The sequence below is a fragment of the Pithys albifrons genome, chromosome 5 (genome assembly GCF_047495875.1).
Source record: "Pithys albifrons albifrons isolate INPA30051 chromosome 5, PitAlb_v1, whole genome shotgun sequence".
Classification (NCBI taxonomy): Eukaryota; Metazoa; Chordata; class Aves; order Passeriformes; family Thamnophilidae; genus Pithys; species Pithys albifrons.
This window is the reverse complement of record NC_092462.1, coordinates 17,229,437-17,242,154: the sequence shown is the minus strand read 5'-3', so window position 1 is coordinate 17,242,154 and position 12,718 is coordinate 17,229,437.

The window sequence follows — 12,718 nt, the reverse complement described above, 5'->3', positions numbered from 1 at the left end:
ATACATGGTTGAAATACTGGAGTGTGAGGATGCTGAGTTGTTATATCCACATAAACAGATGGTTCCAATTAAGGAGAAAAAATGAGGATTTATTCAAAGGAAAGCAGGCTGGAAGGAGTTTCACTTTCTCTGTCAGCGGCTTGCTCTTCTGCTGCTGCTGCTGTTCACACCTCTCTCAGCTCTGCCAGTGTAGTTGCTTGTGGGACTGTACTAAAGAATGTCTGGGAAGTGATTAAGGTTAAAAACACAAAATACTTCGGATATGTTCTGACTACAGAGTAACATGAACAGAAATACTAACTCCAGAGTAAGAAACCTTCCTTATGTACTGCATTGGTTTTGGCTGGGGTAGAGTTAATTTTCTTCATAGGGGCAGGTATGGGGCCGTGTTTAGGATTTGTGCTGAACACAGTGATGATAATCTAGAGATGTTTTCGTTATTGCTGAGCAGGGCTTACACAGAGCCAAGGCCTTTTCTGCTTTTCATACTGCCATGCTGGTGAGGAGGCTGAGGGTGCATGGGACATTGGGAGGAGACACAGCCAAGACAGGTGACCCAAACTGACCAAAGAGATATTCCAGACCAAATGTCATCATGCTCAGTCTGTTTTTCCAACTCCAGAAACCTAGAGGTTCACCTCAAGTCTCCCCTGGTGCTTTCTAACAGAGGCTTCAAGTAGGACCATACTGTACTGTGCCACTTCAATATATAAAGTGAGGGAAAGAAGGAGGAAGTGGAGGATGTTAGGAATTATGGTATTTGGCTTCCTGAGTAGCCATTACAAATGAAAGGGCCAATCTCTCCTGGAGATGGTTGAATAACCTACCTGCCCATGGGAAACAGTGAATTAATTCCTTGTTTTTCTTTGCGAGTGTGGCTTTTGCCTTACCTATTAAACTCTCTATCTCAACCCATGAGTTTTCCAGCTTTTACCCTTCTGATTCTCTCCCTGATCCTGCTGATGGGAAAGTGAGAGAGCAGTCATGTGGTGCTTGGTTGCTGGCTGGGGTTAAACTGTGACAACTGGTCAGTACAGCAAAGCTACTGCAGGCTTTGGAAATCCAGGCCATGGGATGGACAGTAAAAACCAGGCACTGCAATGCACTGCTGCAGCATTCATTGACCTGCCTGGAACTAGACTCTCCTACTTGCAAATAGGTACTACATCCCATACTCTGCTACTGTGGGACAGATAGAAAATTACTGTAACTGTGATTCCATGGTTGCCTAAAATTTTCTTTGCTCAGAAATATTTTTATTTCCCAAGCATAGATACTTGAGATTAGCTCTCTTGATGCTTTTCATAGTCTCTTCCATATTTTAGAAAAGGCCAAATCTCACCAGTAATCTCTGCAAGTATTAAAGTAGGAGCTACAGCATAAGATTGCGATCTTGCAGGAGGGAAGCAAGGAAAAGAAGACTGATGTTCATACAAGCAGTTGTCGCTGTATTAATATCGGGTGATATGAAATTGAACTTCGTGCCTTCTAATAATTTCTTTCTATTTCACATTCCAGAGACTTAAAATGCTATCCTTCACTGAAGCTTTCTCTCATTTTTCCCCTCTCAGCCACAAAATACTAAACTATATAAGCCTTAGATAATTTTCTTCTTCTGTTTCCATTATTTAGATTATTCCAGGGCAAACTCTTAAAAGTATGACATGAGCAGCAAGAGATTGGCTATTTGGTCTCCTTCACCAGCCTGAGGATATGAGACTGGCAGGTAGCAGTGCAGAGGTGTGTTGTTCTAGGACCACAGGACAGCATGATGTCTGGCTTTCAGATAGACCTTCATTGCATGTTTGGCCCATGTTCTATCCAGAAACACATACAATGGTGATTTCATTGTCATGAGCACTGTCTCTAAGTCATTCCTTGCAGAGATGAAAGATCTACTAACAAGAAAAACAACTTTGGCACAGGGTTTAGCCAAAAAGCTTGATTTTGCACTGAAACTTATTTTGAGTGATCATCAAGACATTCATGGCTGAAATATGTCTTTTACTGTCTTCCACTGGACAGTTCAAGTGTGTTGCCCCCTAAGCTGCATAATGGACAGGAATGGACCCATTCCTGGGGTGACACATTCCCTGTCTGCTTCTGCTCACCCCTTCCCTGCTTCAGTCTTACAAGCACAGACAGGTTGGAGCTGTAGTACTAGAAAAGGTTGTTTTACAACACAGTAAATTAATCCAAAGAGGCAGTTAAATGGCTCCCTGTCATCCAATTCCATCATATCTCGGAAGTTAAGCAGGGTCAGGCCCAGTTAGTACTTGGACGGGAGACCTCCTGGGAATAATGGGGGCCGTAGGTTCTAGTCCTGAGGACTTCACTGTCACTGTCCAAGCTTACTCGGCCATGGCAGATGAACCTCAGGAGTTAAAGGGTCGGGGCAGTTTCTGTGCATGCTGTGCCTCACCTAAAAATTCCACTGTGCAGGCTGGAAGGCACACCCACGTGGGTGGAGCCCTTCCCAAATCTTCGTTTGCGAAGCAGAGCCATACATAAATTAATTCACTCAGACAAAAAGACAGGCTGTTCAGCAGCATATGTAAACCCTATGAGCCATGGTATGATTTCAGCTATGAGAAGATCAAATCTGCACCAAATCTGAACCCCGAGAGGTGGCTCAGCAATGTTGCTATCACCACAGCAGAGGAAGTACTGCTAATTTTCCACTGTAAACTGTCTGAAAATACCATGTGAATATGGCATTGGTGGCTCTCTATTGCTAACATAATTACAAGAATAGTGTTCAAAAAATGTTCAAAATTCAGCTTTGTAAACATCTCAAGAATAGAGCAAGCAATGGATGAAATTCCACTTCTGGGAGGCAAAGCTGGTAGTGTCAAGGATAAAGAAAGTTGATTGCATCTATCAAAACTACTTTTTAGGATAATTCAAGACAATAATTCTAGTATTTTAAAGGGTTTCCAAGGTAAGTTGACCCTCTGTCTTGGTTTGAGATAAGCAACTGCCAACCCCCCCAAGCACAGAGAGAAAAGCCTCCCTCCTAACACCAGGGAAAGGGAGGAAAAGAGAGGGGAAAGAAAAAAACACTTCAAACTGCATTTATACTAAATCTACATATATTTTTCACAGAAAGAAAGAGACAATTAGAAGAGAGTACAAATATACACTCACACAAGTCTGCGACAACAAGTTCCCCACCTCAGCTTCTTAACGAACACACAAATTCTACTGTCCTAACTACACATTACTTAAGAAGAAGCTTATTCCCCAGGGAGACAAACCCAAGCAGAAAGGAGAGACCCAGAAGAACACATTTTACTTTCCTGAGGTACCCTGTGAGCCAGTGGTGGGCCTGGTCCTCTCCATCCCCCCTGGGACAGCATCGTGCGTCCTCCCAAGAGGAGGGCTGAGAAGCGACTGCCTTAACCACTCCCACACTGGTTCCTACTTCCCTGGAGATGATGTCATAATGTGGTATGGAATACAAAATTACTGGCTAGAAGAGGTCAGCTGTTAACTCAGCCCAGCTCAAGTCAGCTGACAGCTTCGGCCTAGTCCAGACTTCAGAGCCCAAATTTAGGCCCACCTAGGTGAACCCATAACACCCTCATCCCACACATAAGCAGGACATGTTCTGCACCTGGATGTGCAGCAACAGAAAGAGAACTTAAGATAATATTATGCATTTTATTATGCTTTCACACATCCTAGCAAAACTCTTCTAATGCAAAGATTTTTTGATCTACTGGATCTTTCAGAACTCTGCAAAGTATTGATAAATACTTTTCCAGTCACTACTCAGCTGCCAACATGTAACATAAAGGGGATACTGTACATGATATTTTTAATATCTTGAATAATTTTAAGCATAACTTGCTGAAAAATAAGTCATTGGTGTTCTTCATACAACCCCCTGTTTCTTGCTGTTACATATATTTAAAGGGGAAAGTAGGGGTCCTAGATGAAATTTATACCATAGCTTTAAATCTTGACTGACACAGTCCCTTTTATCTTTTTTTAAACACTGTGTGTAAGCTAGACACAGCTAGACACACAGATAGATTCCTGAGAAGAATAGGACCGTCTCTATTCTTTCAAATACTTAATGATCTCTCAGGTGTAAATCTATTCCAAAGCCTCCAACACTGGTAGTATCACAGTCCTAGGAAGTAGGTTAGGAAGTAGGTTTCCTAATCTGCAAGAAAAAAGTGATCAGATTCCTCATTCCATGAAACAAAGGTGTTACAATCCATGTAAAAAATACTTTGCATTTTTAGAAAGGGCAAAATTAGCAAAAAACTGTTGAATCACTCATGATCTGAAGATGCTGTGTCACGACTTGGCTGAACACAAAAGCATTTTCCATTTAAGATGCAAGAGGTACTTAAAAACCTGTTGAAAATCGTTATGACTCTCAACTGTGATCTGAACTTCAGCCTCATGCCTGAGAGTTTGGCACAGGAGACTGAGAGAACTGTTTTAAAAGTGGATATTACATTTTAGAGGGTTGTAAGACTGCTCTTCCCTCTTCCTTTGATGGACTTCCTGCACAACAGACAACCACCTAATAGTGAAGAGAACTGTCCCATGTTCATATCTCCATGTCTCATGCAAAGCTGGTAAACCCAGATTTGTCATGTTTCACCCACCCTCCTGAGTTTGCTGGCAGTGGAATAAGCTATAAAATATAATATCTGTCTTACTCAGTAAGATAGTTTTCAAAGAATTTAATGAATTGGTCAAATCCTGGTTTTATTTACTATACTAAAACTACGAGATGCTGCACAAATCAAGAAGATGCTTTTCTTTTGATTGTTCTTACGCAACCCATTTTTGTCCCAAAGTGATTCCCAGATTTTTTTAAGTATACAGCAAAGGTGGATTTAGTATTAATTTTGTGCAGAGCTTTGCACTTTATGCCAGTTTCAACCCTAAGGTACTGTCATTTGATAAGAGAATGCAAACTTATAAGACATATTTTGTGCTGTCACAGAAAATATTTCATGTGTAAGCAGAATAAATACCTGAAATAATAAAACAAATAGCCTACTGGACTTACTTGAGAGAGAAATTAGTATTTTATCAAGAATTTATGTTTCTTTATATATGTTAAATAACAGAGAACTGGGTATTGTGGGTAGGACATATCTATATGTATTCTATGTTTGCAAACTGCTCTCATGAATAAAGAAGAAAGTGGTAGAAATTCAGTACTTAGAATTTTATATGGCTTTTGATATTGTCCTACATAGTACTATCATATGCAAGCTGAAGAAATAAGCTCTGCATGTAAAAACTGTCAGGCAGGTGCAGAAGTAATTGAAAAATCATTTTGATATTGAGTAGCAGTCTTTCACTCTCAGGCTGAACAGGTATCAGAAGACTACCCCAGGCTTTATATAATAATTATTTTAATTTTTAATGGAGCAGAGAGACTATTAATCAAGTTTTGAGAAGACATTAAACTGAAAGGGGCAGCAAATCATTCTGCTTCCTTCAATTTTTCTATACGCTAATAGGTAGTAGTTTCAAACTGTAAAATCAGCATGGAAATGACCATTGATTTATCTGATACACATCTTGATTTCATCTCAGTATATATGCAGACAAAGAGCATTTATTAAGAATAGATTGCAATATGGGCTAAACAGTTCTAAAGGCAGCTTGTAAGCTCCCTTATCAGCATGTTGACTTGATTAGACTTACCACTGTCTGGAAGAGAAAATGCCTCACAGGAACCCTACATGTCTCCATGCTGGGACAGAGCTGGACACTACAGGAAACACCGTCACTGCCTTATATGTAACCCTACCCATAAAGGCATAGGAAATGATGGAAATGGATTTGGACTGAATCAAGGGCTCTGTTTCCAGCACTACTCTGTTGGAACTCCTGCTTGACTGGTTGTACAAGACACTCAGCACCTCTCTCTTGGTCTTTAAAGCTACTGGAAAAGCAGCTCTTGCCCACACTCTGCTGTTTCCTAGCTTATTCCACAGTAGATCCAAAAGCAATGTTTCCCTTTGCTTAACACTCCAAAAGGAACCTCTCAAGCTGCAGATCTTATGGAAGTAGCAAAGGCTTGTTCAGCATTTTAGATCTAGGGCTTCAGCCATTTCCTTCCCTGTGCCTCTTCCTTTGGTCTGGCTGTGGATGACTCCACACTCCGCAAGCAACTGTTGTGCATCCCAGTCAGAGCTGCTGAGTTCTCCCACGTGTTTTACAGGGAACCGGAATGCTCTTGGAGCACTCTGGGTGTCAAAGTGGTGTCAAAGTGCTTTACTGATGGTAATCCTTAACCTCTTGGACTTCACAATAGGAACCATAATAACTCATCAGCCTCTGCCATCACTAACACATCACTTGTTGATTGGGATGGCAGGTGTCTGTGCAGTGCTGAGTTCAGGAGCTACATTTACTGATACTAAGTGCAAAATAACATGGTTGCAAAGACTTATTTTCCTTATGCAATTGCTAAAGTGTATCTGATATCTTTTCATTTTCTGAAGGTTAATAGCACTCACCTCTCAAATCCATGCCTCAGCCTGTCTGACTTGCATAGAAAGCAAAGTGTTTATGTTCTCTGCACTTACAAGAATAGAGTTGGTAAATTATAAATGCTGTAGTTTTGTGTGCTGCTCCTGATAATACTATCTCCAAAGATTTTAATAACCCAAATCATTACAGAGAAGTTACCCTCTGTCTAGGTAAGCACTAAAGCTGTTTGCACTGCTAACGTTGGACTGCCATCATTTACACATTAATTGAGAAAAGTTTTAAGGGTTTTTTTATTATTTTGGTCATGCTGGTATTGTGATTTTTTTGTTCAAGCAACTCTTTTCTAATTTACTTCTGTTTTTATTGTTAAGGGTGACACACACATTACAACAGAAATGCTGCCTTTATTTTGTAAAGGACATATAGAAAGGTATGTGATCTATTTTCACAGGGCAGGACTATTTTGTGCTGGGGCTATGAACCCTGGAGAATGTGCCCCAGAAAATCTGCTCTCCCATAAAGCAGAGTGGAACAAAACAATCCATAATCACTCTGCACTTTCAAACGATTCTCTATGGCCTGTAGGAATCAAGGAAGGTACAGATTAGAGAAACCCACATGACCTCACAGGGGAAACCTTATCCAAACAAGAAGTCCTTAAGAACTTTGTAGGCTGACAGCTTGAGAAGGTACATCTTCCTGTTCAAGGAGTAAAAGGGAGAGGGAAACATTTTATTCATGCTCAGTGAGTTGGCACCAGCTACGGGAGAAACAATCTGGGACAGATGCCATCTTTGCTCCTCTTATGTCCTACTTACTGCTCCCCTCTTGCCTTAAATGGCTCTTGACACATCCCTTTCCCAGTCCCTGGTATTTTCAGCTATTTTTTTGCCCTTCATGCCTATGTCAGACTTCCCCCTCCAGCTCCAGTTTCTGGCTTGTCTAAATCACCTTTTCAGTCTTCTCAAACTGTTTGATCTCCTCCTTCTTCACAGTCTCCAATTCAGAAAGTCAGCTCTCTAACATCAGCTCCATAACCTATCTTAGAATAAAGGCTTTTTTACCGCATTACTTCACATCCATCTTCTCTCCCATAATCTCTCCTTGGCTTGGAAATAGGTGCTTCCTATTTCTCATGTGATGTTTTCTACTGTCTTTGTCCCGGATTTATCAAAAGTGTTTGGGGGATTGGAGGGTATTGTTATATTTATTATTGTTAAATAAGGGTTTTCTTTTCACCCTTTACTTACTTATCTGTAGGCAACATTGAAGTACTAGACAAAACCTGAAACATCAAAATATGTGTCTTGATTACTGAACTGCTTTAATTTGCACTACAGCAGTGTCTCTGGGGAGTCACAATTAAAGAGCATGCTATCATTCTTACTCCCTGTAACTGAACAATAAAATTCACTACCCTTCTTCTGTGGCACAGGAAACCTTTACGGAAGAGATGACTTTTCTAAACACTACGTTGTTCACCCATTGTAGGCTCCTCAGGACATGCCCTAGGAGACCACCAGAATAAGATGACATGGGTAAGAACACAGTATTTCCCATGTCTGCCATGTATGACTGAATGTATTCCTAATGTGGGAACTCAAAGACATTTAGGACCTCTCTTAGTCAAGAAGAATAGATTAAATTACTTAAGAGTATACCATAGTTTGGAACAAGTATTCCTCTATAGCATCATATCTCTCTCCTCTCATTCTGTTCCTTCACAGAACAAATTTCTGATAGAACATTCAGGAACAAAAATGTGTGGATTTAATTTTAATATGCACAGGAGATCAATTAATGTATTTCACATGCTAATATGATAGCAATGACCCCGATTCAGAATACTTGTTGTTTCTGGAGTTGGCATATGGTTCTCTGTAACAGCAGGCATAATGATTGCAATAAATGGCCTCCTAATGCCACGTAATGAACTCTGATTTGTGTTAATTTGGGCAGTACTTTGCAATTTCATGTTAATTTTTTAAATCAACTTTGTAAGACACTGTGTATTAATTCAGCTGCATGTTTGGGTTTTTAGCAATGTTAAGAGCAGTATGGCATATAAATTCAGCTTTTGTTGAAAACCATGTATCGTTAATAAAAATACAGAAGTGCAAGAAAGACCTCAATGATACTTTCACTTGTGTGCTAATAAACACACAGTCTTTTTTTTTCTAATTTCTAATTCTAGTTTTTGGAGAATACTTCATTAATCATTGTCATATAAAGCCCACTCACTTCATGCAGGAGCACTTCAAAAACTCTCCAGAGTAAGAATTATAATTTTGGCCCCAATGTAAAATCTGGCCTGAAAAAGCCTGTAACAAAGCACCAAGTGATCAACAGAAAGACCTTCACTGACTTCAGTAGGATTAAAGAGAAGCTCTTAATGTATTAACAACACAGATCCCAGTGCTGCAAACAGCTGCCTTTAAGGAGACACCTGGAATCCATGTGAAACTCTTGCATGAAGTTTTCAGCAGTACCTACATGAAAGACTTCTCCCTGCATTAGAAAAAACTTGGACTGTTTGAGTGAAATGTATGAACTTCCTACCCTCTTCACTGGAGAGGTGGGACACCCAGAGTGAGCCCCCCACAACCCAGTATCTCATTCCTATATTCAGTTGCTTTTAGGTAAGGGTGGTGACAGATACTGCAGTATCAGACAGAAATGGGCTTCAAGTTACCTGGGGCATGATTATTCATTTCTGGGGTTTGCACAAACATCTTGTACACAACAGGGGTCATAGTACAAACCAGCTCTCCTTCAAGACAATTCAGGAATGATGGTATTGTCATGATGGCAGGGTAACTGCCTCTTGGGCAACTTATAAGAAAAATGGGACAGAATAAAGTAGAATTTTTTATTCTTTTCTATACTTGATTTCATTTTATTTACTACTGAAGTTGTGGACTGGATTCTTCTGGATTCTCATAAACATGCTTAATTTAACAGTGAATGGAACTTTTCACATGCTTCAAATTAAGCATGACTTTATGTACTCTACCAAGCAGGGATAAAATTACATGCTACAGTGCTTTTCTGTATTGGTCCATTAGTCAGAGATCTAGTGCCCAGAAGTAAGCTTTTCTTGATTAAAACCTAATTCTCAGTGTTATCAACACTTTGTGTAGTAAAATCAGAAAATTATGTTGGACTTATAATAGAAACTAAGATACAGCTGTAAATTAAACAAGGCTCTTCCGTCACCTGGATAAAATGAACTCATTAAAAGCATCGTTTGGAATTTTAACTGCTTGGTTTATACAGTGCTGGAGCTTCTCCCTCCCTCCTTATAATCAGCTTTCTCAGGATGACCATGAAGATAACTCATGAGTATTAGGGAAAATCTCTAACATTATATGAAACAGTTCAGTTATTATGTCAGTTACTGAAGTGGTTGAGTGTGGATTTAGTAGTCTGGTTAGGCTGTAAATACCACAGGTAGAGATAAAGAGTTATAAGAGATGGTTATCTGAGTATTCCAAAGTATTCTTTCTGATCCCTGTAAAATAGGGCTTCAGTGAAAGATAATGTAAGCCTATCCATCAATGTTTCTCCAAACAATAGGAAAGACATGATCAGAAAGGCCATGTAAAGCTCTCAGTCATTTAATAGCTGTTTTCTTTCAATTAATGTTGGATTAGGTAAGCAAGTTGGTTATACAAATCTCTGAGGACACGTTCTCTTAGAACTGAGCCACTCTTCTATCTTGCTCATTTGCCAAAAATGAAGGACAAGGATGAACTTTTGGCAGTTGTTCATCTCTCTGGCATATAAGTTTAATGCACAATAAACTGATGGTGACAGGATTTCTTCTCCTGAATATTTTTATGGCTTGTTTGTGCCTATTGCTGTTTCCTTCACCGTGCTGATGGCGTTTCAGATATCCACCTTGTGCTTTGGGTCAGAGCAGGTTTAGATATATGAGATGTCTGAGGAAGGGAGAAGTGTTTTACTGTAGGACCTACTAGACTCCATTACTAAGTCAAAACTAAGTGATAGAAGAGTTGCCTTTCAAGACATATTTAAATGATCCAATATACCTTTCAGTCATGATGCTTGTCCTTTACTTGTAGGCAAATTTTAAAATTCTCCTATTACTTCCAGAGTGGAAGAGGACACCAGATAAAAGGTCAAAGGTCATCAGGGCAGATGTCATAAGGGTCAACATTCACAGGGTCAGAGTTCATGGGGCAGTGAAGTGAGGATTTTACTTTCCAAGTTCTCGAATTGACTCTCCAAATTATGGAATTTACTCCCAAAATTATGGAATTGACTGCAAAATTATGGAAGTGGTCAGATGTCATTGGTTGGAGGTCAAAAGGTCGCTGGTGGGGTCAAAGGTCATGGATCAGAGGTCAAAAGACATCAGGGCACAGGTTCAAAGGTCATGGAGTGAAGGTGAAGGTCTGGTGAAGTTCCAGCACTTTGATATCCATTGTCTCCCCATGAATTGTGGCCAGAGTTGCAGGGAACATCACATTGGTGACATTCTGTGCTGCATTTTATCAAAGCATCTCAGCACAGCTCAGTTCCACACCAAACCTTTCCTTCTCCATGACTGCTGTGACACCTGTGAGTGCTGCTTTCTGTGCTCTATGCCCCAGTCCTGCACATTCTCCTTTTTCCCTCTTCCCACAGTGACACCGCAGATCCCACAGGGGGAAAACATGGTCACAAAACTCCACAACAAACTTAATGAGCCAACTAAAAGGTGGCAGGATTTGATTTTCAGCACAGAGTCCTTCCAAGAGGTAAAGTAGGATACAGATGAAGCTGTAACTTGTTAGAGTTGTAAGTTTCCAGAAATCAAAATTTCACATTCTCCCTTGCTAAAATTCAAGTTGTTTATCTTCTTTCTCTTAATGCAGCCTCATGGAATCAAGGAAATTCTCTGTAAAAACATGAGGTTTATTTTATCTTCTAATTCTTAATACAGTGGGTTTTTTTAGTTAATACATACATTAAAGGTTGATTCTTAATGGAGCTAATTATCATCTTACATTACTGTGATAGTTTAATCCTCCATTCATTGTCCGCCCTCCAGAGCAGAATATACCTGCATCAGCATTTTAATAAAGCAAAAAACAAGTATCGCTGTTTTCTTTTTTTACTTGTTAAGAGGAATACTAGAATTCTAGAGCTTTTTGTAATATGGTATCTTCAGCATCAGTTATAAGTACAAAGTAACGTATATATCTCCAGCAAGATTCTCAGGCCTTCATTGTAGTTCTGCACTGCTAAAATATTTCTATAGGGGTAGCATATGGAAAGAAATGTAAATGCTATCAGGGAGTCCCAGAAGAATTCTCATTCATACACATAATCTCAAAACAAAATGTCTTTAAAAAAAAAAAAAATGAAAGCAAATCTCATAGACAGTAGATTTCAAAAATGAAACAGCTAAGTTGGGTTGTTCTAAGGACTCTGTGCAGCACTTTGTCAGAGTAAAACTACTGTTAAATAGAATAAAATAGTAGCCTAGAACCAGGATACTAAATAGAAAAAGGAATGGGAAAAACCCCAGTCCGGATTCCGGCCGAAAACCTGAATGGCGCAAAACCCGGACCGGATTCTCGCCAAAAACCGGAATGGGGGAAAACCTGGACCAGATTCTGTCTGGAAACTGGAATGGAGGAAAACCCGGACCAGATTCCAGCTGAAAATCAGAATGAGGGAAAACCCAGACCGGATTCCAGACGAAAACCTGAATGGGGGTAATCCCGAACTGGATCACAGCTGGAAACTGGAATGGGGGAAAACTCAGACTGGATCACAGCTGGAAATAGGAATGGGGGGAAACCCGGGCTGGATCAGGGCCCGAAACTGGAATGGGGAAAAATACGGATTGGATCACAGCCAGAAACTGGAATGTTGTTTTGCTACCAGTGATCTGAAGGCACCTTTTTATAATGTGGTTTGTTTGGGAAGGAGGGTTGAGATTTTTAAGGAAGAATTTGCAGCCTATTGAGCAGCTTCAAGCTCAGAGCAAATTTTTCATTTTGGAAAACCCTTAGCATAGAGCAGACTCTTGTCAGTTCTGCAAACAGTGAATTGCTTTAATCTGCTGCAAACCAAAAATACCTCAAGAAAAAACATGGAAGGACGCATCCAGCTGGTGTGGTCATTTGAAGAGCCTGAAAGGGCTGTATCCAGAACACTGGAAAGTAGTTTTACAACCTGCTCCTGAAGAGGAGAACAGCTAGAATATGCAATGCCATCCCACCCCTAGAAT